This window comes from Somniosus microcephalus, chromosome 4 (genome assembly GCF_052327205.1).
Source record: "Somniosus microcephalus isolate GS21.2 chromosome 4, FLI_Smic_1.0, whole genome shotgun sequence".
NCBI lineage: Eukaryota > Metazoa > Chordata > Chondrichthyes > Squaliformes > Somniosidae > Somniosus > Somniosus microcephalus.
This window is the reverse complement of record NC_140990.1, coordinates 14,473,177-14,494,716: the sequence shown is the minus strand read 5'-3', so window position 1 is coordinate 14,494,716 and position 21,540 is coordinate 14,473,177.

The window sequence follows — 21,540 nt, the reverse complement described above, 5'->3', positions numbered from 1 at the left end:
ATGCTCTCTCGCTTCGGTGAAGGTGTTGACGATGGTTTGGAGTTCGACCTCCGAGTGAGCGCAGACGCAAGCGTCGTCTGCATAGTGTAATTCGACGAGAGGATGGGATGACCTTGGTTCTGGACTGGAGGCGACGGAGGTTGAACAGTTTCCTGTTTGTTCTGTAAATTAGCTCCACTCCAGTGGGGAGCTTACTGAGGGTGTGATGGAGTATTGCAGCAAGGAAGATCGAGAAGAGCGTTGGTGCGATGACATAGCCTTGCTTGACCCTGGTTCGTACATGAATTGGGTCTGTGGTGGAACCGTTGGTCAGGATCACGGCTTGCATGTCGTCGTGAAGCAGGCGGAGGATGGTGATAAACTTTTGAAGTCAGCCGAATTTGAGGAGGACACTCCACAATCCCTCACGGTTGACAGGGTCGAAGGCCTTTGTGAGATCAAAGAAGGCCATGTACAGCAGTTGGTGCTGTTCCCTGCATTTTTGAATAGTGGGGTAACATTAGCGACCCTCCAATCCATGGGAACTGTTCCAGAGTCTATAGAATTTTGGAAGATGACCAGCAATGCATCTACTATTTCTAGGGCCACTTCCTTAAGTACCCTAGGATGCAGACTATTAGGTCCTGGGGATTTATCGGCCTTCAAACCCGTCAATTTCCCTAACACCATTTCCCTACAAATACTGATTTCATTCAGTTCCTCCCTCTCACATAACTGAAGTCCCTCATTGAAGAAAAGAACTTACGTTTCTACAGCGTCTTTCATGATCTCAGGATGTCCCAAAGCGCTTTACAGCCAATGAAGTACTTTTGAAGTGTAGTCACTGTTGCAGACGATTTGCGCACAAGTTCCCACAAACAGCAAGGTAATGACCAAATCACCTGATTTTTTTTTGAGTGATCTTGGTTGATGAAAAAATATTGGCCCCAGGGAGAATCCCCCCCGCTCCCCGCCCGCCCTGCGCTTCTTCGAAATATTGGCTGTGGGATCTTTTACATCCCACTTGAGAAGGCAGAAGGGGCCTCGGTTTAACGTTTCATCCCGAAAGACGGTATCTCAGACAGTGCAGCACTCCCTCAGTACCGACCCCTCTGACAGTGCAGCGCTCCTTCAGTACTGCCTCTACGACAGTGCAGCACTCCCTCAGTGCTGCCTCTCCGAAAGTGCTGCGCTCCCTCAGTACCGACCCCTCTGACAGTGCAGCGCTCCTTCAGTACTGCCTCTCCGACAGTGCAGCGCTCCCTCAGTACTGCCCCTCCGACAGTGCAGCGCTCCCTCAGTACTGCCCCTCCGACAGTGCAGCGCTCCATCAGTACCGCCTCTCCGACAGTGCAGCGCTCCCTCAGTACTGCCCCTCTGACAGTGCAGCGCTCCTTCAGTACTGCCTCTCCGACAGTGCAGCGCTCCCTCAGTACTGCCCCTCTGACAGTGCAGCGCTCCTTCAGTACTGCCTCTCCGACAGTGCAGCACTCCCTCAGTACTGCCCCTCCGACAGTGCAGCGCTCCATCAGTACCGCCTCTCCGACAGTGCTGTGCTCCCTCAGTACTGCCCCTCCCACAGTGCAGCACTCGCTCAGTACTGTCCCCCGACAGTGCAGCACTCCCTCAGTACTGCCCCTCCGACAGAGTAGCGCTCCCTCAGTACTGCCTCTCCGATAGCGCAGCGCTCCCTCAGTACTGCCCTTCCGACAGTGCGGTGCTCCCTCAGTACTGCCCCTCCGACAGTGCAGCGCTCCCTCAGTACTGCCCCTCCGATAGTGGAGCACTCCCTCAGTACTGCCCCTCCGACAGTGCAGCGCTCCCTCAGTACTGCCCCTCCGACAGTGCGGCGCTCCCTCAGTACTGCCCCTCCGACAGAGTAGCGCTCCCTCAGTACTGCCTCTCCGATAGCGCAGCGCTCCCTCAGTACTGCCCTTCCGACAGTGCGGTGCTCCCTCAGTACTGCCCCTCCGACAGTGCAGCGCTCCCTCAGTACTGCCCCTCCGACAGTGCGGCGCTCCCTCAGTACTGCCCCTCTGACAGTGCAGCGCTCCCTCAGTACTGCCCCTCCGACAGTGCAGCGCTCCCTCAGTACTGCCCCTCCGACAGTGCAGCTCTCCCTCAGTACTGTCCCTCCGACAGTGCTGTGCTCCCTCAGTACTGCCCCTCCCACAGTGCAGCGCTCCCTCAGTACTGCCCCTCCAACAGTGCAGCGCTCCCTCAGTACTGCCCCTCCGACAGTGCGGCGCTCCCTCAGTACTGCCCCTCTGACAGTGCAGCGCTCCCTCAGTACTGCCCCTCCGACAGTGCAGCGCTCCCTCAGTACTGCCCATCCGACAGTGCAGTTCTCCCTCAGTACTGTCCCTTCGACAGTGCAACGCTCCCTCAGTACTGGCATCGTGAAGTGTTTGCCCTGGATGATGGGGCTCGAATCTCTGGAGTGGGGGCTCGAACCCATGACCTTCTGATTCGGAGACGAGAGTGCGACTCAACTGAGCCAAGGCTGACTCATCAAAGGAATGGACAATTGCCCCCTTCATTCCCCCTCACTACCCTTTGCTTCCAATGTCAATGGTCTTCCCCCTCACTCCCCTCTGCTTCCAATGTCAATGGTCTTCCCCCTCACTCCCCTCTGCTTCCAATGTCAATGGTCTTCCCCCTCACTCCCCTCTGCTTCCAATGTCAATGGTCTTCCCCCTCACTCCCCCCTCTGCTTCCAATGTCAATGGTCTTCCCCCTCGCTCCCCTCTGCTTCCAGTGTCAATGGCCTTCCCCCTCACTCCCCTCTGCTTCCAATGTCAATGGTCTTCCCCCTCACTCCCCTACGCTTCCAATGTCAATGGTCTTCCCCCTCACTCCCCTACGCTTCCAATGCCAATGGTCTTCCCCCTCACTCCCCCGCTCTGCTTCCAATGTCAATGGTCTTCCCCCTCACTCCCCTCTGCTTCCAATGTCAATGGTCTTCCCCCTCACTCCCCCGCTCTGCTTCCAATGTCAATGGTCTTCCCCCTCACTCCCCTCTGCTTCCAATGTCAATGGTCTTCCACCTCACTCCCCCCTCTGCTTCCAATGTCAATGGTCTTCCCCCTCATTCCCCTCTGCTTCCAATGTCAATGGTCTTCCACCTCACTCCCCCCTCTGCTTCCAATGTCAATGGTCTTCCCCCTCACTCCCCTTTGCTTCCAATGTGAATGGTCTTCCCCCTCACTCCCCTCTGCTTCCAATGTCAATGGTCATCCCCCTCACTCACCCCTCTGCTTCCAATGTCAGTGGTCTTCCCCCTCACTCCCCTCTGCTTCCAATGTCAATGGTCTTCCCCCTCACTCCCCCTCTGCTTCCAATGTCAATGGTCTTCCCCCTCACTCCCCTCTGCTTCCAATGTCAATGGTCTTCCCCCTCACTCCCCTCTGCTTCCAATGTCAATGGTCTTCCCCCTCACTCCCCTCTGCTTCCAATGTCAATGGTCGTCCCCCTCACTCCCCCTCTGCTTCCAATGTCAATAGTCTTCACCCTCAGTCCCCTCTGCTTCCAATGTCAGTGGTCTTCCCCCTCACTACCCTCGGCTCCCAATGTCAATGATCTTCCCCCTCCCTTCCCTCTGCTTCCCATGTCAATGGTCTTCCCCCTCACTCCCCTCTGCTTCCAATGTCAATGGTCTTCCCCCTCACTCCCCTCTGCTTCCAATGTCAATGGTCTTCCCCCTCACTCCCCCGCTCTGCTTCCAATGTCAATGGTCTTCCCCCTCACTCCCCTCTGCTTCCAATGTCAATGGTCTTCCACCTCACTCCCCTCTGCTTCCAATGTCAATGGTCTTCCCCCTCACTCCCCTCTGCTTCCAATGTCATTGCACTTCCCCCTCATTCCCCTCTGCTTCCAATGTCAATGGTCTTGCCCCTCCCGCCCCTCTGCTTCCAATGTGAACGGTCTTCCCCCTCACTCCCCTCTGCTTCCAATGTCAATGGTCTTCCCCCTGACTCCCCTCTGCTTCCAATGTCAATGGTCTTCCCCCTCACTCCCCTCTGCTTCCAATGTCAATGGTCTTCCCCCTCACTCTCCTCTGCTTCCCATGTCAATGGTCTTCCCCCTCACTCCCCCTCTGCTTCCAATGTCAGTGGTCTTCCCCCTCACTCCCCTCGGCTTCCAATGTCAATGGTCTTCCCCCTCACTCCCCTCTGCTTCCAATGTCAATGGTCTTCCCCCTCACTCCCCTCTGCTTCCAATGTCAATGGTCTTCTCCCTCACTCCCCTCTGCTTCCAATAGTCAATGGTCTTCCCCCTCACTCCCCTCTGCTTCCAATGTCAATGGTCTTCCCCCTCACTCCACACTGCTTCCAATGTCAATGGTCTTCCCCCTCACTCCCCTCTGCATCCAGTGTCAATGGTCGTCCCCCTCACTCCCCCTCTGCTTCCAATGTCAATGGTCTTCCCCCTCACTCCCCTCTGCTTCCAATGTCAATGGTCTTCCCCCTCACTCCCTTCTGCTTCCAATGTCAATGGTCTTCCCCCTCACTCCCCTCTGCTTCCAATGTCAATGGTCGTCCCCCTCACTCCCCCTCTGCTTCCAATGTCAATAGTCTTCACCCTCAGTCCCCTCTGCTTCCAATGTCAGTGGTCTTCCCCCTCACTCCCCTCGGCTCCCAATGTCAATGATCTCCTCCCTTCCCTCTGCTTCCCATGTCAATGGTCTTCCCCTCACTCCCCTCTGCTTCCAATGTCAATGGTCTTCTCCCTCACTCCCCTCGGCTTCCAATGTCAATGGTTTCCCCCCCCCTCCCCTCTGCTTCCAATGTCAATGGTCTTCCCCCTCACTCCCCTCTGCTTCCAATGTCATTGCACTTCCCCCTCACTCCCCTCTGCTTCCAATGTCAATGGTCTTCCGCCTCACTCCCCTCTGCTTCCAATGTCAATGGTCTTCCCCCTCACTCCCCCTCTGCTTCCAATGTCAATGGTCTTCCCCCTCACTCCCCTCTGCTTCCAATGTCAATGCACTTCCCCCTCACTCCCCCTCTGCTTCCAATGTCAATGGTCTTCTCCCTCACTCCCCTCTGCTTCCAATGTCAATGGTCTTCCCCCTCTGCTTCCAATGTCAATGGTCTTCCCCCTCACTCCCCCTCTGCTTCCAATGTCAGTGGTCTTCCCCCTCACTCCCCTCTGCTTCCAATGTCAATGCTCTTCCCCCTCACTCCCCCCTGTGCGTCCAGTGTCAAAGGTCTTCCCCCTCACTCCCCTCTGCTTCCAATGTCAGTGGTCTTCCCCCTCACTCCCTTCTGCTTCCAATGTCAATGGTCTTCCCCCTCACTCCCCCTCTGCTTCCAATGTCAATGGTCTTCCCCCTCCCGCCCCTCTGCTTCCAATGTCAATGGTCTTCCCCCTCACTCCCCTCTGCTTCCAATGTCAATGGTCTTCCCCCTCACTCCCCCTCTGCTTCCAATGTCAATGGTCTTCCCCCTCACTCCCCCCTGCTTCCAATGTCAATGCTCTTCCCCCTCACTCCCCTCAGCTTCCAATGTCAATGGTCTTCCCCCTCACTCCCCTCAGCTTCCAATGTCAATGGTCTTCCCCCTCCCTCTGCTTCCAATGTCAATGGTCTTCCCCCTCCCTCCCCTCTGCTTCCAATGTCAATGGTCTTCCCCCTCAGTCCCCTCTGCTTCCAATGTCAGTGGTCTTCCCCCTCACTCCCCTCGGTTCCCAATGTCAATGATCTTCCCCCTCCCTTCCCTCTGCTTCCCATGTCAATGGTCTTCCCCCTCACTCCCCTCTGCTTCCAATGTCAATGGTCTTCCCCCTCCCTCCCCTCTGCTTCCAATGTCAATGGTCTTCCCCCTCACTCCCCCTCTGCTTCCAATGTCATTGCACTTCCCCCTCACTCCCCTCTGCTTCCAATGTGAATGGTCTTCCACCTCATTCCCCTCTGCTTCCAATGTCAATGGTCTTCCCCCTCACTCCCCCTCTGCTTCTCATGTCAATGGTCTTCCCCCTCACTCCCCTCTGCTTCCAATGTCAATGCACTTCCCCCTCACTCCCCCTCTGCTTCCAATGTCAATGTTCTTCCCCCTCACTCCCCTCTGCTTCCAATGTCAATGGTCTTCCCCCTCACTCCCCCTCTGCTGCCAATGTCAATGTTCTTCCCCCTCACTCCCCTCTGCTTCCAATGGCAGTGGTCTTCCCCCTCACTCCCCTCTGCTTCCAATATCAATGGTCTTCCCCCTCACTCCCCCTCTGCTTCCAATGTCAATGGTCGTCCCCCTCACTCCGCCCTCTGCTTCCAATGTCAATGCTCTTCCCCCTCACTCCCCTCAGCTTCCAATGTCAATGGTCTTCCCCCTCACTCCCCTCTGCTTCCAATGTCAATGGTCTTCACCCTCCCTCTGCTTCCAATGTCAATGGTCTTCCCCCTCACTCCCCTCGGCTTCCAATGTCAATGGTCTTCCCCCTCACTCCGCTCTGCTTCCAATGTCAATGGTCTTCCCCTGTCCTCCATCTGTTTCCAATGTCAATAGTCTTCACCCTCAGTCCCCTCTGCTTCCAATGTCAGTGGTCTTCCCCCTCACTCCCCTCGGCTCCCCATGTCAATGATCTTCCCCCTCCCTCCCCTCTGCTTCCCATGTCAATGTTCTTCCCCTTCACTCCCCTCTGCTTCCAATGTCAGTGGTCTTCCCCCTCACTCCCCTCGGCTTCCAATGTCAATGGTCTTCCCCCTCACTCCCCTCTGCTTCCAATGTCAATGGTCTTCCCCCTCTGCTTCCAATGTCAATGGTCTTCCCCCTCACTCCCCCTCTGCTTCCAATGTCAATGGTCTTCCCCCTCACTCCCCTCTGCTTCCAATGTCAATGCTCTTCCCCCTCACTCCCCCCTGTGCTTCCAGTGTCAAAGGTCTTCCCCCTCACTCCCCTCAGCTTCCAATGTCAATGGTCTTCCCCCTCACTCCCCTCTGCTTCCAATGTCAATGGTTTTCCCCCTCACTCCCCCTCTGCTTCCAATGTCAATGGTCTTCCCCCTCCCGCCCCTCTGCTTCCAATGTCAATGGTCTTCCCCCTCACTCCCCTCTGCTTCCAATGTCAATGGTCTTCCCCCTCACTCCCCCTCTGCTTCCAATGTCAATGGTCTTCCCCCTCACTCCCCTCTGCTTCCAATGTCAATGGTCTTCCCCCTCACTCCCCTCTGCTTCCAATGTCAGTGGTCTTCCCCCTCACTCCCCTCTGCTTCCAATGTCAATGGTCTTCCCCCTCCCTCCCCTCTGCTTCCAATGTCAATGGTCTTCCCCCTCAGTCCCCCTCTGCTTCCAATGTCATTGCACTTCCCCCTCACTCCCCTCTGCTTCCAATGTCAATGGTCTTCCACCTCATTCCCCTCTGCTTCCAATGTCAATGGTCCTCCCCCTCACTCCCCCTCTGCTTCTAATGTCAATGGTCTTCCCCCTCACTCCCCTCTGCTTCCAATGTCAATGCACTTCCCCCTCACTCCCCCTCTGCTTCCAATGTCAATGTTCTTCCCCCTCACTCCCCTCTGCTTCCAATGTCAATGGTCTTCCCCCTCACTCCCCCTCTGTTGCCAATGTCAATGGTCTTCCCCCTCACTCCCCCTCTGCTTCCAATGTCAATGGTCTTCCCCCTCACTCCCCTCTGCTTCCAATGTCAATGGTCTTCCCCCTCACTCCCCTCTGCTTCCAATGTCAGTGGTCTTCCCCCTCACTCCCCTCTGCTTCCAATATCAATGGTCTTCCCCCTCACTCCCCCTCTGCTTCCAATGTCAATGGTCGTCCCCCTCACTCCGCCCTCTGCTTCCAATGTCAATGCTCTTCCCCCTCACTCCCCTCAGCTTCCAATGTCAATGGTCTTCCCCCTCACTCCCGTCTGCTTCCAGTGTCAATGGTCTTCCCCCTCACTCCCCTCAGCTTCCAATGTCAATGGTCTTCCCCCTCACTCCCGTCTGCTTCCAATGTCAATGGTCTTCCCCCTCACTCCCGTCTGCTTCCAATGTCAGTGGTCTTCCCCCTCACTCCCCTCTGCTTCCAATGTCAATGGTCTTCCCCCTCACTCCCGTCTGCTTCCAATGTCAATGGTCTTCCCCCTCATTCCCGTCTGCTTCCAATGTCAATGCTCTTCCCCCTCACTCCCCTCAGCTTCCAATGTCAATGGTCTTCCCCCTCACTCCCCTCTGCTTCCAATGTCAATGGTCTTCCCCCTCACTCCCGTCTGCTTCCAATGTCAATGGTCTTCACCCTCCCTCTGCTTCCAATGTCAATGGTCTTCCCCCTCACTCCCCTCGGCTTCCAATGTCAATGGTCTTCCCCCTCACTCCCCTCGGCTTCCAATGTCAATGGTCTTCCCCCTCACTCCCCTCTGCTTCCAATGTCAATGGTCTTCCCCTGTCCTCCATCTGTTTCCAATGTCAATAGTCTTCACCCTCAGTCCCCTCTGCTTCCAATGTCAGTGGTCTTCCCCCTCACTCCCCTCGGCTTCCAATGTCAATGCTCTTCCCCCTCACTCCCCTCTGCGTCCAATGTCAATGGTCTTCCACTGTCCTCCATCTGTTTCCAATGTCAATAGTCTTCACACTCAGTCCCCTCTGCTTCCAATGTCAGTGGTCTTCCCCCTCACTCCCCTCGGCTTCCAATGTCAATGTTCTTCCCCCTCACTCCCCTCTGCTTCCAATGTCACTGGTCTTCCCCCTCACTCCCCTCTGCTTCCAATGTCAATGTTCTTCCCCCTCACTCCCCTCTGCTTCCAATGTCATTGCACTTCCCCCTCACTCCCCTCTGCTTCCAATGTCAATGGTCTTCCGCCTCACTCCCCTCTGCTTCCAATGTCAATGGTCTACCCCCTCACTCCCCCTCTGCTTCCAATGTCAATGCTCTTCCCCCTCACTCCCCTCTGCTTCCAATGTCAATGCACTTCCCCCTCACTCCCCCTCTGCTTCCAATGTCAATGGTCTTCTCCCTCACTCCCCTCTGCTTCCAATGTCAATGGTCTTCCCCCTCTGCTTCCAATGTCAATGGTCTTCCCCCTCACTCCCCCTCTGCTTCCAATGTCAGTGGTCTTCCCCCTCACTCCCCTCTGCTTCCAATGTCAATGCTCTTTCCCCTCACTCCCCCCTGTGCGTCCAGTGTCAAAGGTCTTCCCCCTCACTCCCCTCTGCTTCCAATGTCAGTGGTCTTCCCCCTCACTCCCTTCTGCTTCCAATGTCAATGGTCTTCCCCCTCACTCCCCCTCTGCTTCCAATGTCAATGGTCTTCCCCCTCCCGCCCCTCTGCTTCCAATGTCAATGGTCTTCCCCCTCACTCCCCTCTGCTTCCAATGTCAATGGTCTTCCCCCTCACTCCCCCTCTGCTTCCAATGTCAATGGTCTTCCCCCTCACTCCCCCCTGCTTCCAATGTCAATGCTCTTCCCCCTCACTCCCCTCAGCTTCCAATGTCAATGGTCTTCCCCCTCACTCCCCTCAGCTTCCAATGTCAATGGTCTTCCCCCTCCCTCTGCTTCCAATGTCAATGGTCTTCCCCCTCCCTCCCCTCTGCTTCCAATGTCAATGGTCTTCCCCCTCAGTCCCCTCTGCTTCCAATGTCAGTGGTCTTCCCCCTCACTCCCCTCGGTTCCCAATGTCAATGATCTTCCCCCTCCCTTCCCTCTGCTTCCCATGTCAATGGTCTTCCCCCTCACTCCCCTCTGCTTCCAATGTCAATGGTCTTCCCCCTCCCTCCCCTCTGCTTCCAATGTCAATGGTCTTCCCCCTCACTCCCCCTCTGCTTCCAATGTCATTGCACTTCCCCCTCACTCCCCTCTGCTTCCAATGTCAATGGTCTTCCACCTCATTCCCCTCTGCTTCCAATGTCAATGGTCTTCCCCCTCACTCCCCCTCTGCTTCTCATGTCAATGGTCTTCCCCCTCACTCCCCTCTGCTTCCAATGTCAATGCACTTCCCCCTCACTCCCACTCTGCTTCCAATGTCAATGTTCTTCCCCCTCACTCCCCTCTGCTTCCAATGTCAATGGTCTTCCCCCTCACTCCCCCTCTGCTGCCAATGTCAATGTTCTTCCCCCTCACTCCCCTCTGCTTCCAATGGCAGTGGTCTTCCCCCTCACTCCCCTCTGCTTCCAATATCAATGGTCTTCCCCCTCACTCCCCCTCTGCTTCCAATGTCAATGGTCGTCCCCCTCACTCCGCCCTCTGCTTCCAATGTCAATGCTCTTCCCCCTCACTCCCCTCAGCTTCCAATGTCTATGGTCTTCCCCCTCACTCCCCTCTGCTTCCAATGTCAATGGTCTTCACCCTCACTCCCCCCTCTGCTTCCAATGTCAATGGTCTTCCCCCTCACTCCCCTCGGCTTCCAATGTCAATGGTCTTCCCCCTCACTCCGCTCTGCTTCCAATGTCAATGGTCTTCCCCTGTCCTCCATCTGTTTCCAATGTCAATAGTCTTCACCCTCAGTCCCCTCTGCTTCCAATGTCAGTGGTCTTCCCCCTCACTCCCCTCGGCTCCCCATGTCAATGATCTTCCCCCTCCCTCCCCTCTGCTTCCCATGTCAATGTTCTTCCCCCTCACTCCCCTCTGCTTCCAATGTCAGTGGTCTTCCCCCTCACTCCCCTCGGCTTCCAATGTCAATGGTCTTCCCCCTCTGCTTCCAATGTCAATGGTCTTCCCCCTCACTCCCCCTCTGCTTCCAATGTCAATGGTCTTCCCCCTCACTCCCCTCTGCTTCCAATGTCAATGCTCTTCCCCCTCACTCCCCCCTGTGCTTCCAGTGTCAAAGGTCTTCCCCCTCACTCCCCTCAGCTTCCAATGTCAATGGTCTTCCCCCTCACTCCCCTCTGCTTCCAATGTCAATGGTTTTCCCCCTCACTCCCCCTCTGCTTCCAATGTCAATGGTCTTCCCCCTCCCGCCCCTCTGCTTCCAATGTCAATGGTCTTCCCCCTCACTCCCCTCTGCTTCCAATGTCAATGGTCTTCCCCCTCACTCCCCCTCTGCTTCCAATGTCAATGGTCTTCCCCCTCACTCCCCTCTGCTTCCAATGTCAATGGTCTTCCCCCTCACTCCCCTCTGCTTCCAATGTCAGTGGTCTTCCCCCTCACTCCCCTCTGCTTCCAATGTCAATGGTCTTCCCCCTACCTCCCCTCTGCTTCCAATGTCAATGGTCTTCCCCCTCACTCCCCCTCTGCTTCCAATGTCATTGCACTTCCCCCTCACTCCCCTCTGCTTCCAATGTCAATGGTCTTCCACCTCATTCCCCTCTGCTTCCAATGTCAATGGTCCTCCCCCTCACTCCCCCTCTGCTTCTAATGTCAATGGTCTTCCCCCTCACTCCCCTCTGCTTCCAATGTCAATGCACTTCCCCCTCACTCCCCCTCTGCTTCCAATGTCAATGTTCTTCCCCCTCACTCCCCTCTGCTTCCAATGTCAATGGTCTTCCCCCTCACTCCCCCTCTGTTGCCAATATCAATGGTCTTCCCCCTCACTCCCCCTCTGCTTCCAATGTCAATGGTCTTCCCCCTCACTCCCCTCTGCTTCCAATGTCAATGGTCTTCCCCCTCACTCCCCTCTGCTTCCAATGTCAGTGGTCTTCCCCCTCACTCCCCTCTGCTTCCAATATCAATGGTCTTCCCCCTCACTCCCCCTCTGCTTCCAATGTCAATGGTCGTCCCCCTCACTCCGCCCTCTGCTTCCAATGTCAATGCTCTTCCCCCTCACTCCCCTCAGCTTCCAATGTCAATGGTCTTCCCCCTCACTCCCGTCTGCTTCCAGTGTCAATGGTCTTCCCCCTCACTCCCCTCAGCTTCCAATGTCAATGGTCTTCCCCCTCACTCCCGTCTGCTTCCAATGTCAATGGTCTTCCCCCTCACTCCCGTCTGCTTCCAATGTCAGTGGTCTTCCCCCTCACTCCCCTCTGCTTCCAATGTCAATGGTCTTCCCCCTCACTCCCGTCTGCTTCCAATGTCAATGGTCTTCCCCCTCACTCCCGTCTGCTTCCAATGTCAATGCTCTTCCCCCTCACTCCCCTCAGCTTCCAATGTCAATGGTCTTCCCCCTCACTCCCCCCTCTGCTTCCAATGTCAATGGTCTTCCCCCTCACTCCCCTCTGCTTCCAATGTCAATGGTCTTCCCCCTCACTCCCGTCTGCTTCCAATGTCAATGGTCTTCACCCTCCCTCTGCTTCCAATGTCAATGGTCTTCCCCCTCACTCCCCTCGGCTTCCAATGTCAATGGTCTTCCCCCTCACTCCCCTCGGCTTCCAATGTCAATGGTCTTCCCCCTCACTCCCCTCTGCTTCCAATGTCAATGGTCTTCCCCTGTCCTCCATCTGTTTCCAATGTCAATAGTCTTCACCCTCAGTCCCCTCTGCTTCCAATGTCAGTGGTCTTCCCCCTCACTCCCCTCGGCTTCCAATGTCAATGCTCTTCCCCCTCACTCCCCTCTGCTTCCAATGTCAATGGTCTTCCACTGTCCTCCATCTGTTTCCAATGTCAATAGTCTTCACACTCAGTCCCCTCTGCTTCCAATGTCAGTGGTCTTCCCCCTCACTCCCCTCGGCTTCCAATGTCAATGTTCTTCCCCCTCACTCCTCTCTGCTTCCAATGTCAGTGGTCTTCCCCCTCACTCCCCTCTGCTTCCAATGTCAATGTTCTTCCCCCTCACTCCCCTCTGCTTCCAATGTCAGTGGTCTTCGCCCTCACTCCCCTCTGCTTCCAATGTCAATGTTCTTCCCCCTCACTCCCCTCTGCTTCCAATGTCAGTGGTCTTCGCCCTCACTCCCCTCTGCTTCCAATGTCAATGGTCTTCCCCCTCACTCCCCCTCTGCTTCCAATGTCAATGGTCGTCCCCCTCACTCCGCCCTCTGCTTCCAATGTCAATGGTCTTCCCCCTCACTCCCGTCTGCGTCCAATGTCAATGGTCTTCCCCCTCACTCCCGTCTGCTTCCAGTGTCAATGGTCTTCCCCCTCACTCCCCTCGGCTTCCAATGTCAATGGTCTTCCCCCTCACTCCCCTCTGCTTCCAATGTCAATGGTCTTCCCCCTCTGCTTCCAATGTCAATGGTCTTCCCCCTCACTCCCCCTCTGCTTCCAATGTCAATGGTCTTCCCCCTCACTCCCCTCTGCTTCCAATGTCAAAGGTCTTCCCCCTCACTCCCCCCTGTGCTTCCAGTGTCAAAGGTCTTCCCCCTCACTCCCCTCTGCTTCCAATGTCAATGGTCTTCCCCCTCACTCCCCTCTGCTTCCAATGTCAATGGTCTTCCCCCTCACTCCCCCTCTGCTTCCAATGTCAATGGTCTTCCCCCTCCCGCCCCTCTGCTTCCAATGTCAATGGTCTTCCCCCTCACTCCCCTCTGCTTCCAATGTCAATGGTCTTCCCCCTCACTCCCCCTCTGCTTCCAATGTCAATGGTCTTCCCCCTCACTCCCCCCTGCTTCCAATTTCAATGCTCTTCCCCCTCACTCCCCTCAGCTTCCAATGTCAATGGTCTTCCCCCTCACTCCCCTCAGCTTCCAATGTCAATGGTCTTCCCCCTCCCTCTGCTTCCAATGTCAATGGTCTTCCCCCTCCCTCCCCTCTGCTTCCAATGTCAATGGTCTTCCCCCTCAGTCCCCTCTGCTTCCAATGTCAGTGGTCTTCCCCCTCACTCCCCTCGGCTCCGAATGTCAATGATCTTCCCCCTCTCTTCCCTCTGCTTCCCATGTCAATGGTCTTCCCCCTCACTCCCCTCTGCTTCCAATGTCAATGGTCTTCCCCCTCCCTCCCCTCTGCTTCCAATGTCAATGGTCTTCCCCCTCACTCCCCCTCTGCTTCCAATGTCATTGCACTTCCCCCTCACTCCCCTCTGCTTCCAATGTCAATGGTCTTCCACCTCATTCCCCTCTGCTTCCAATGTCAATGGTCTTCCCCCTCACTCCCCCTCTGCTTCTAATGTCAATGGTCTTCCCCCTCACTCCCCTCTGCTTCCAATGTCAATGCACTTCCCCCTCACTCCCCCTCTGCTTCCAATGTCAATGTTCTTCCCCCTCACTCCCCTCTGCTTCCAATGTCAATGGTCTTCCCCCTCACTCCCCCTCTGCTGCCAATGTCAATGGTCTTCCCCCTCACTCCCCCTCTGCTTCCAATGTCAATGGTCTTCCCCCTCACTCCCCTCTGCTTCCAATGTCAATGGTCTTCCCCCTCACTCCCCTCTGCTTCCAATGTCAGTGGTCTTCCCCCTCCCCTATGCTTCCAATATCAATGGTCTTCCCCCTCTGCTTCCAATGTCAATGGTCGTCCCCCTCACTCCGCCCTCTGCTTCCAATGTCAATGCTCTTCCCCCTCACTCCCCTCAGCTTCCAATGTCAATGGTCTTCACCCTCCCTCTGCTTCCAATGTCAATGGTCTTCCCCCTCACTCCCCTCGGCTTCCAATGTCAATGGTCTTCCCCCTCACTCCCCTCTGCTTCCAATGTCAATGGTCTTCCCCTGTCCTCCATCTGTTTCCAATGTCAATAGTCTTCACCCTCAGTCCCCTCTGCTTCCAATGTCAGTGGTCTTCCCCCTCACTCCCCTCGGCTCCCCATGTCAATGATCTTCCCCCTCCCTCCCCTCTGCTTCCCATGTCAATGTTCTTCCCCCTCACTCCCCTCTGCTTCCAATGTCAGTGGTCTTCGCCCTCACTCCCCTCGGCTTCCAATGTCAATGGTCTTCCCCCTCACTCCCCTCTGCTTCCAATGTCAATGGTCTTCCCCCTCACTCCCCTCGGCTTCCAATGTCAATGGTCTTCCCCCTCACTCCCCTCTGCTTCCAATGTCAGTGGTCTTCCCCCTCACTCCCCTCTGCTTCCAATGTCAATGGTCTTCCCCCTCACTCCCCCTCTGCTTCCAATGTCAATGGTCGTCCCCCTCACTCCGCCCTCTGCTTCCAATGTCAATGCTCTTCCCCCTCACTCCCCTCAGCTTCCAATGTCAATGGTCTTCCCCCTCACTCCCATTTGCTTCCAGTGTCAATGGTCTTCCCCCTCACTCCCCTCTGCTTCCAATGTCAATGGTCCTCACCCTCCCTCTGCTTCCAATGTCAGTGGTCTTCCCCCTCACTCCCCTCGGCTTCCAATGTCAATGGTCTTCCCCCTCACTCCCCTCTGCTTCCAATGTCAATGGTCTTCCCCCTCTGCTTCCAATGCCAATGGTCTTCCCCCTCACTCCCCTCTGCTTCCAATGTCAATGCTCTTCCCCCTCACTCCCCCCTGTGCTTCCAGTGTCAAAGGTCTTCCCCCTCACTCCCCCTCTGCTTCCAATGTCAATGGTCTTCCCCCTCACTCCCCTCTGCTTCCAATGTCAATGCTCTTCCCCCTCACTCCCCCCTGTGCTTCCAGTGTCAAAGGTCTTCCCCCTCACTCCCCTCTGCTTCCAATGTCAATGGTCTTCCCCCTCACTCCCCTCTGCTTCCAATGTCAATGGTCTTCCCCCTCACTCCCCCTCTGCTTCCAATGTCAATGGTCTTCCCCCTCCCACCCCTCTGCTTCCAATGTCAATGGTCTTCCCCCTCACTCCCCTCTGCTTCCAATGTCAATGGTCTTCCCCCTCACTCCCCCTCTGCTTCCAATGTCAATGGTCTTCCCCCTCACTCCCCTCTGCTTCCAATGTCAATGGTCTTCCCCCTCACTCCCCTCTGCTTCCAATGTCAGTGGTCTTCCCCCTCACTCCCCTCTGCTTCCAATATCAATGGTCTTCCCCCTCACTCCCCCTCTGCTTCCAATGTCAATGGTCGTCCCCCTCACTCCGCCCTCTGCTTCCAATGTCAATGCTCTTCCCCCTCCCTCTGCTTCCAATGTCAATGGTCTTCCCCCTCCCTCCCCTCTGCTTCCAATGTCAATGGTCTTCCCCCTCAGTCCCCTCTGCTTCCAATGTCAGTGGTCTTCCCCCTCACTCCCCTCGGCTCCCAATGTCAATGATCTTCCCCCTCCCTTCTCTCTGCTTCCCATGTCAATGGTCTTCCCCCTCACTCCCCTCTGCTTCCAATGTCAATGGTCTTCCCCCTCCCTCCCCTCTGCTTCCAATGTCAATGGTCTTCCCCCTCACTCCCCCTCTGCTTCCAATGTCATTGCACTTCCCCCTCACTCCCCTCTGCTTCCAATGTCAATGGTCTTCCACCTCATTCCCCTCTGCTTCCAATGTCAATGGTCTTCCCCCTCAATCCCCCTCTGCTTCTAATGTCAATGGTCTTCCCCCTCACTCCCCTCTGCTTCCAATGTCAATGCACTTCCCCCTCACTCCCCCTCTGCTTCCAATGTCAATGTTCTTCCCCCTCACTCCCCTCTGCTTCCAATGTCAATGGTCTTCCCCCTCACTCCCCCTCTGCTGCCAATGTCAATGGTCTTCCCCCTCACTCCCCCTCTGCTTCCAATGTCAATGGTCTTCCCCCTCACTCCCCTCTGCTTCCAATGTCAATGGTCTTCCCCCTCACTCCCCTCTGCTTCCAATGTCAGTGGTCTTCCCCCTCACTCCCCTCTGCTTCCAATGTCAATGGTCTTCCCCCTCACTCCCCCTCTGCTTCCAATGTCAATGGTCGTCCCCCTCACTCCGCCCTCTGCTTCCAATGTCAATGCTCTTCCCCCTCACCCCTCAGCTTCCAATGTCAATGGTCTTCCCCCTCACTCCCGTCTGCTTCCAATGTCAATGGTCTTCCCCCTCACACCCCTCTGCTTCCAATGTCAATGGTCTTCACCCTCCCTCTGCTTCCAATGTCAATGGTCTTCCCCCTCACTCCCCTCGGCTTCCAATGTCAATGGTCTTCCCCCTCACTCCCCTCTGCTTCCAATGTCAATGGTCTTCACCCTCCCTCTGCTTCCAATGTCAATGGTCTTCCCCCTCACTCCCCTCGGCTTCCAATGTCAATGGTCTTCCCCCTCACTCCCCTCTGCCTCCAATGTCAATGGTCTTCCCCTGTCCTCCATCTGTTTCCAATGTCAATAGTCTTCACCCTCAGTCCCCTCTGCTTCCAATGTCAGTGGTCTTCCCCCTCACTCCCGTCGGCTCCCCATGTCAATGATCTTCCCCCTCCCTCCCCTCTGCTTCCCATGTCAATGTTCTTCCCCCTCACTCCCCTCTGCTTCCAATGTCAGTGGTCTTCGCCCTCACTCCCCTCGGATTCCAATGTCAATGGTCTTCCCCCTCACTCCCCTCTGCTTCCAATGTCAGTGGTCTTCCCCCTCACTCCCCTCTGCTTCCAATGTCAATGGTCTTCCCCCCTCACTCTCCCTCTGCTTCCAATGTCAATGGTCGTCCCCCTCACTCCGCCCTTTGCTTCCAATGTCAATGCTCTTCCCCCTCACTCCCCTCAGCTTCCAACGTCAATGGTCTTCCCCCTCACTCCCCCTCTGCTTCCAATGTCAATGGTCTTCCCCCTCACTCCCCTCTGCTTCCAATGTCAATGCTCTTCCCCCTCACTCCCCCCTGTGCTTCCAGTGTCAAAGGTCTTCCCCCTCACTCCCCTCTGCTTCCAATGTCAATGGTCTTCCCCCTCACTCCCCTTTGCTTCCAATGTCAATGGTCTTCCCCTCACTCCCCCTCTGCTTCCAATGTCAATGGTCTTCCCCCTCCCGCCCCTCTGCTTCCAATGTCAATGGTCTTCCCCCTCACTCCCCTCTGCTTCCAATGTCAATGGTCTTCCCCCTCACTCCCCCTCTGCTTCCAATGTCAATGGTCTTCCCCCTCACTCCCCCCTGCTTCCAATGTCAATGCTCTTCCCCCTCACTCCCCTCAGCTTCCAATGTCAATGGTCTTCCCCCTCACTCCCCTCAGCTTCCAATGTCAATGGTCTTCCCCCTCCCTCTGCTTCCAATGTCAATGGTCTTCCCCCTCCCTCCCCTCTGCTTCCAATGTCAATGGTCTTCCCCCTCAGTCCCCTCTGCTTCCAATGTCAGTGGTCTTCCCCCTCACTCCCCTCGGCTTCCAATGTCAATGATCTTCCCCCACCCTTCCCTCTGCTTCCCATGTCAATGGTCTTCCCCCTTACTCCCCTCTGCTTCCAATGTCAATGGTCTTCCCCCTCCCTCCCCTCTGCTTCCAATGTCAATGGTCTTCCCCCTCACTTCCCCTCTGCTTCCAATGTCATTGCACTTCCCCCTCACTCCCCTCTGCTTCCAATGTCAATGGTCTTCCACCTCATTCCCCTCTGCTTCCAATGTCAATGGTCTTCCCCCTCACTCCCCCTCTGCTTCTAATGTCAATGGTCTTCCCCCTCACTCCCCCTCTGCTTCCAATGTCAATGTTCTTCCCCCTCACTCCCCTCTGCTTCCAATGTCAATGGTCTTCCCCTTCACTCCCCCTCTGCTGCCAATGTCAATGGTCTTCCCCCTCACTCCCCCTCTGCTTCCAATGTCAATGGTCTTCCCCCTCACTCCCCTCTGCTTCCAATGTCAATGCTCTTCCCCCTCACTCCCCTCAGCTTCCAATGTCAATGGTCTTCCCCCTCACTCCCGTCTGCTTCCAATGTCAATGGTCTTCCCCCTCACTCCCGTCTGCTTCCAGTGTCAATGGTCTTCCCCCTCACTCCCCTCTGCTTCCAATGTCAATGGTCTTCACCCTCCCTCTGCTTCCAATGTCAATGGTCTTCCCCCTCACTCCCCTCAGCTTCCAATGTCAATGGTCTTCCCCTGTCCTCCATCTGTTTCCAATGTCAATAGTCTTCACCCTCACGCCCCTCTGCTTCCAATGTCAATGGTCTTCCCCCTCACTCCCGTCTGCTTCCAGTGTCAATGGTCTTCCCCCTCACTCCCCTCTGCTTCCAATGTCAATGGTCCTCACCCTCACTCCCCTCTGCTTCCAATGTCAGTGGTCTTCCCCCTCACTCCCCTCGGCTTCCAATGTCAATGGTCCTCACCCTCACTCCCCTCTGCTTCCAATGTCAGTGGTCTTCCCCCTCACTCCCCTCTGCTTCCAATGTCAATGGTCTTCCCCCTCACTCCCCTCTGCTTCCAATGTCAGTGGTCTTCCCCCTCACTCCCCTCGGCTTCCAATGTCAATGGTCTTCCCCCTCACTCCCCTCTGCTTCCAATGTCAGTGGTCTTCCCCCTCTGCTTCCAATGCCAATGGTCTTCCCCCTCACTCCCTCTCTGCTTCCAATGTCAATGGTCTTCCCCCTCACTCCCCTCTGCTTCCAATGTCAATGCTCTTCCCCCTCACTCCCCCCTGTGCTTCCAGTGTCAAAGGTCTTCCCCCTCACTCCCCTCTGCTTCCAATGTCAATGGTCTTCCCCCTCACTCCCCTCTGCTTCCAATGTCAATGGTCTTCCCCCTCACTCCCCCTCTGCTTCCAATGTCAATGGTCTTCCCCCTCCCGCCCCTCTGCTTCCAATGTCAATGGTCTTCCGCCTCACTCCCCTCTGCTTCCAATGTCAATGGTCTTCCCCCTCACTCCCCCTCTGCTTCCAATGTCAATGGTCTTCCCCCTCACTCCCCTCTGCTTCCAATGTCAGTGGTCTTCCCCCTCACTCCCCTCTGCTTCCAATATCAATGGTCTTCCCCCTCACTCCCCCTCTGCTTCCAATGTCAATGGTCGTCCCTCACTCCGCCCTCTGCTTCCAATGTCAATGCTCTTCCCCCTCCCTCTGCTTCCAATGTCAATGGTCTTCCCCCTCCCTCCCCTCTGCTTCCAATGTCAATGGTCTTCCCCCTCAGTCCCCTCTGCTTCCAATGTCAGTGGTCTTCTCCCTCACTCCCCTCGGCTCCCAATGTCAATGATCTTCCCCCTCCCTTCCCTCTGCTTCCCATGTCAATGGTCTTCCCCCTCACTCCCCTCTGCTTCCAATGTCAATGGTCTTCCCCCTCCCTCCCCTCTGCTTCCAATGTCAATGGTCTTCCCCCTCACTCCCCCTCTGCTTCCAATGTCATTGCACTTCCCCCTCACTCCCCTCTGCTTCCAATGTCAATGGTCTTCCACCTCATTCCCCTCTGCTTCCAATGTCAATGGTCTTCCCCCTCAATCCCCCTCTGCTTCTAATGTCAATGGTCTTCCCCCTCACTCCCCTCTGCTTCCAATGTCAATGCACTTCCCCCTCACTCCCCCTCTGCTTCCAATGTCAATGTTCTTCCCCCTCACTCCCCTCTGCTTCCAATGTCAATGGTCTTCCCCCTCACTCCCCCTCTGCTGCCAATGTCAATGGTCTTCCCCCTCACTCCCCTCTGCTTCCAATGTCAATGGTCTTCCCCCTCACTCCCCTCTGCTTCCAATGTCAGTGGTCTTCCCCCTCACTCCCCTCTGCTTCCAATGTCAATGGTCTTCCCCCTCACTCCCCCTCTGCTTCCAATGTCAATGGTCGTCCCCCTCACTCCGCCCTCTGCTTCCAATTTCAATGCTCTTCCCCCTCACTCCCCTCAGCTTCCAATGTCAATGGTCTTCCCCCTCACTCCCGTCTGCTTCCAGTGTCAATGGTCTTCCCCCTCACTCCCCTCTGCTTCCAATGTCAATGGTCTTCACCCTCCCTCTGCTTCCAATGTCAATGGTCTTCCCCCTCACTCCCCTCGGCTTCCAATGTCAATGGTCTTCCCCCTCACTCCCCTCTGCTTCCAATGTCAATGGTCTTCCCCTGTCCTCCATCTGTTTCCAATGTCAATAGTCTTCACCCTCAGTCCCCTCTGCTTCCAATGTCAGTGGTCTTCCCCCTCACTCCCGTCGGCTCCCCATGTCAATGTTCTTCCCCCTCACTCCCCTCGGCTTCCAATGTCAATGATCTTCCCCCTCCCTCCCCTCTGCTTCCCATGTCAATGTTCTTCCCCCTCACTCCCCTCGGCTTCCAATGTCAATGGTCTTCCCCCTCACTCCCCTCTGCTTCCAATGTCAGTGGTCTTCGCCCTCACTCCCCTCAGCTTCCAATGTCAATGGTCTTCCCCCTCACTCCCCTCTGCTTCCAATGTCAGTGGTCTTCCCCCTCACTCCCCTCTGCTTCCAATGTCAATGGTCTTCCCCCTCACTCTCCCTCTGCTTCCAATGTCAATGGTCGTCCCCCTCACTCCGCCCTTTGCTTCCAATGTCAATGCTCTTCCCCCTCACTCCCCTCAGCTTCCAATGTCAATGGTCTTCCCCCTCACTCCCCCTCTGCTTCCAATGTCAATGGTCTTCCCCCTCACTCTCCCTCTGCTTCCAATGTCAATGGTCGTCCCCCTCACTCCGCCCTTTGCTTCCAATGTCAATGCTCTTCCCCCTCACTCCCCTCAGCTTCCAATGTCAATGGTCTTCCCCCTCACTCCCCTCTGCTTCCAATGTCAATGGTCTTCACCCTCCCTCTGCTTCCAATGTCAATGGTCTTCCCCCTCACTCCCCTCAGCTTCCAATGTCAATGGTCTTCCCCTGTCCTCCATCTGTTTCCAATGTCAATAGTCTTCACCCTCACTCCCCTCTGCTTCCAATGTCAATGGTCTTCCCCCTCACTCCCGTCTGCTTCCAGTGTCAATGGTCTTCCCCCTCACTCCCCTCTGCTTCCAATGTCAATGGTCCTCACCCTCACTCCCCTCTGCTTCCAATGTCAGTGGTCTTCCCCCTCACTCCCCTCGGCTTCCAATGTCAATGGTCCTCACCCTCACTCCCCTCTGCTTCCAATGTCAGTGGTCTTCCCCCTC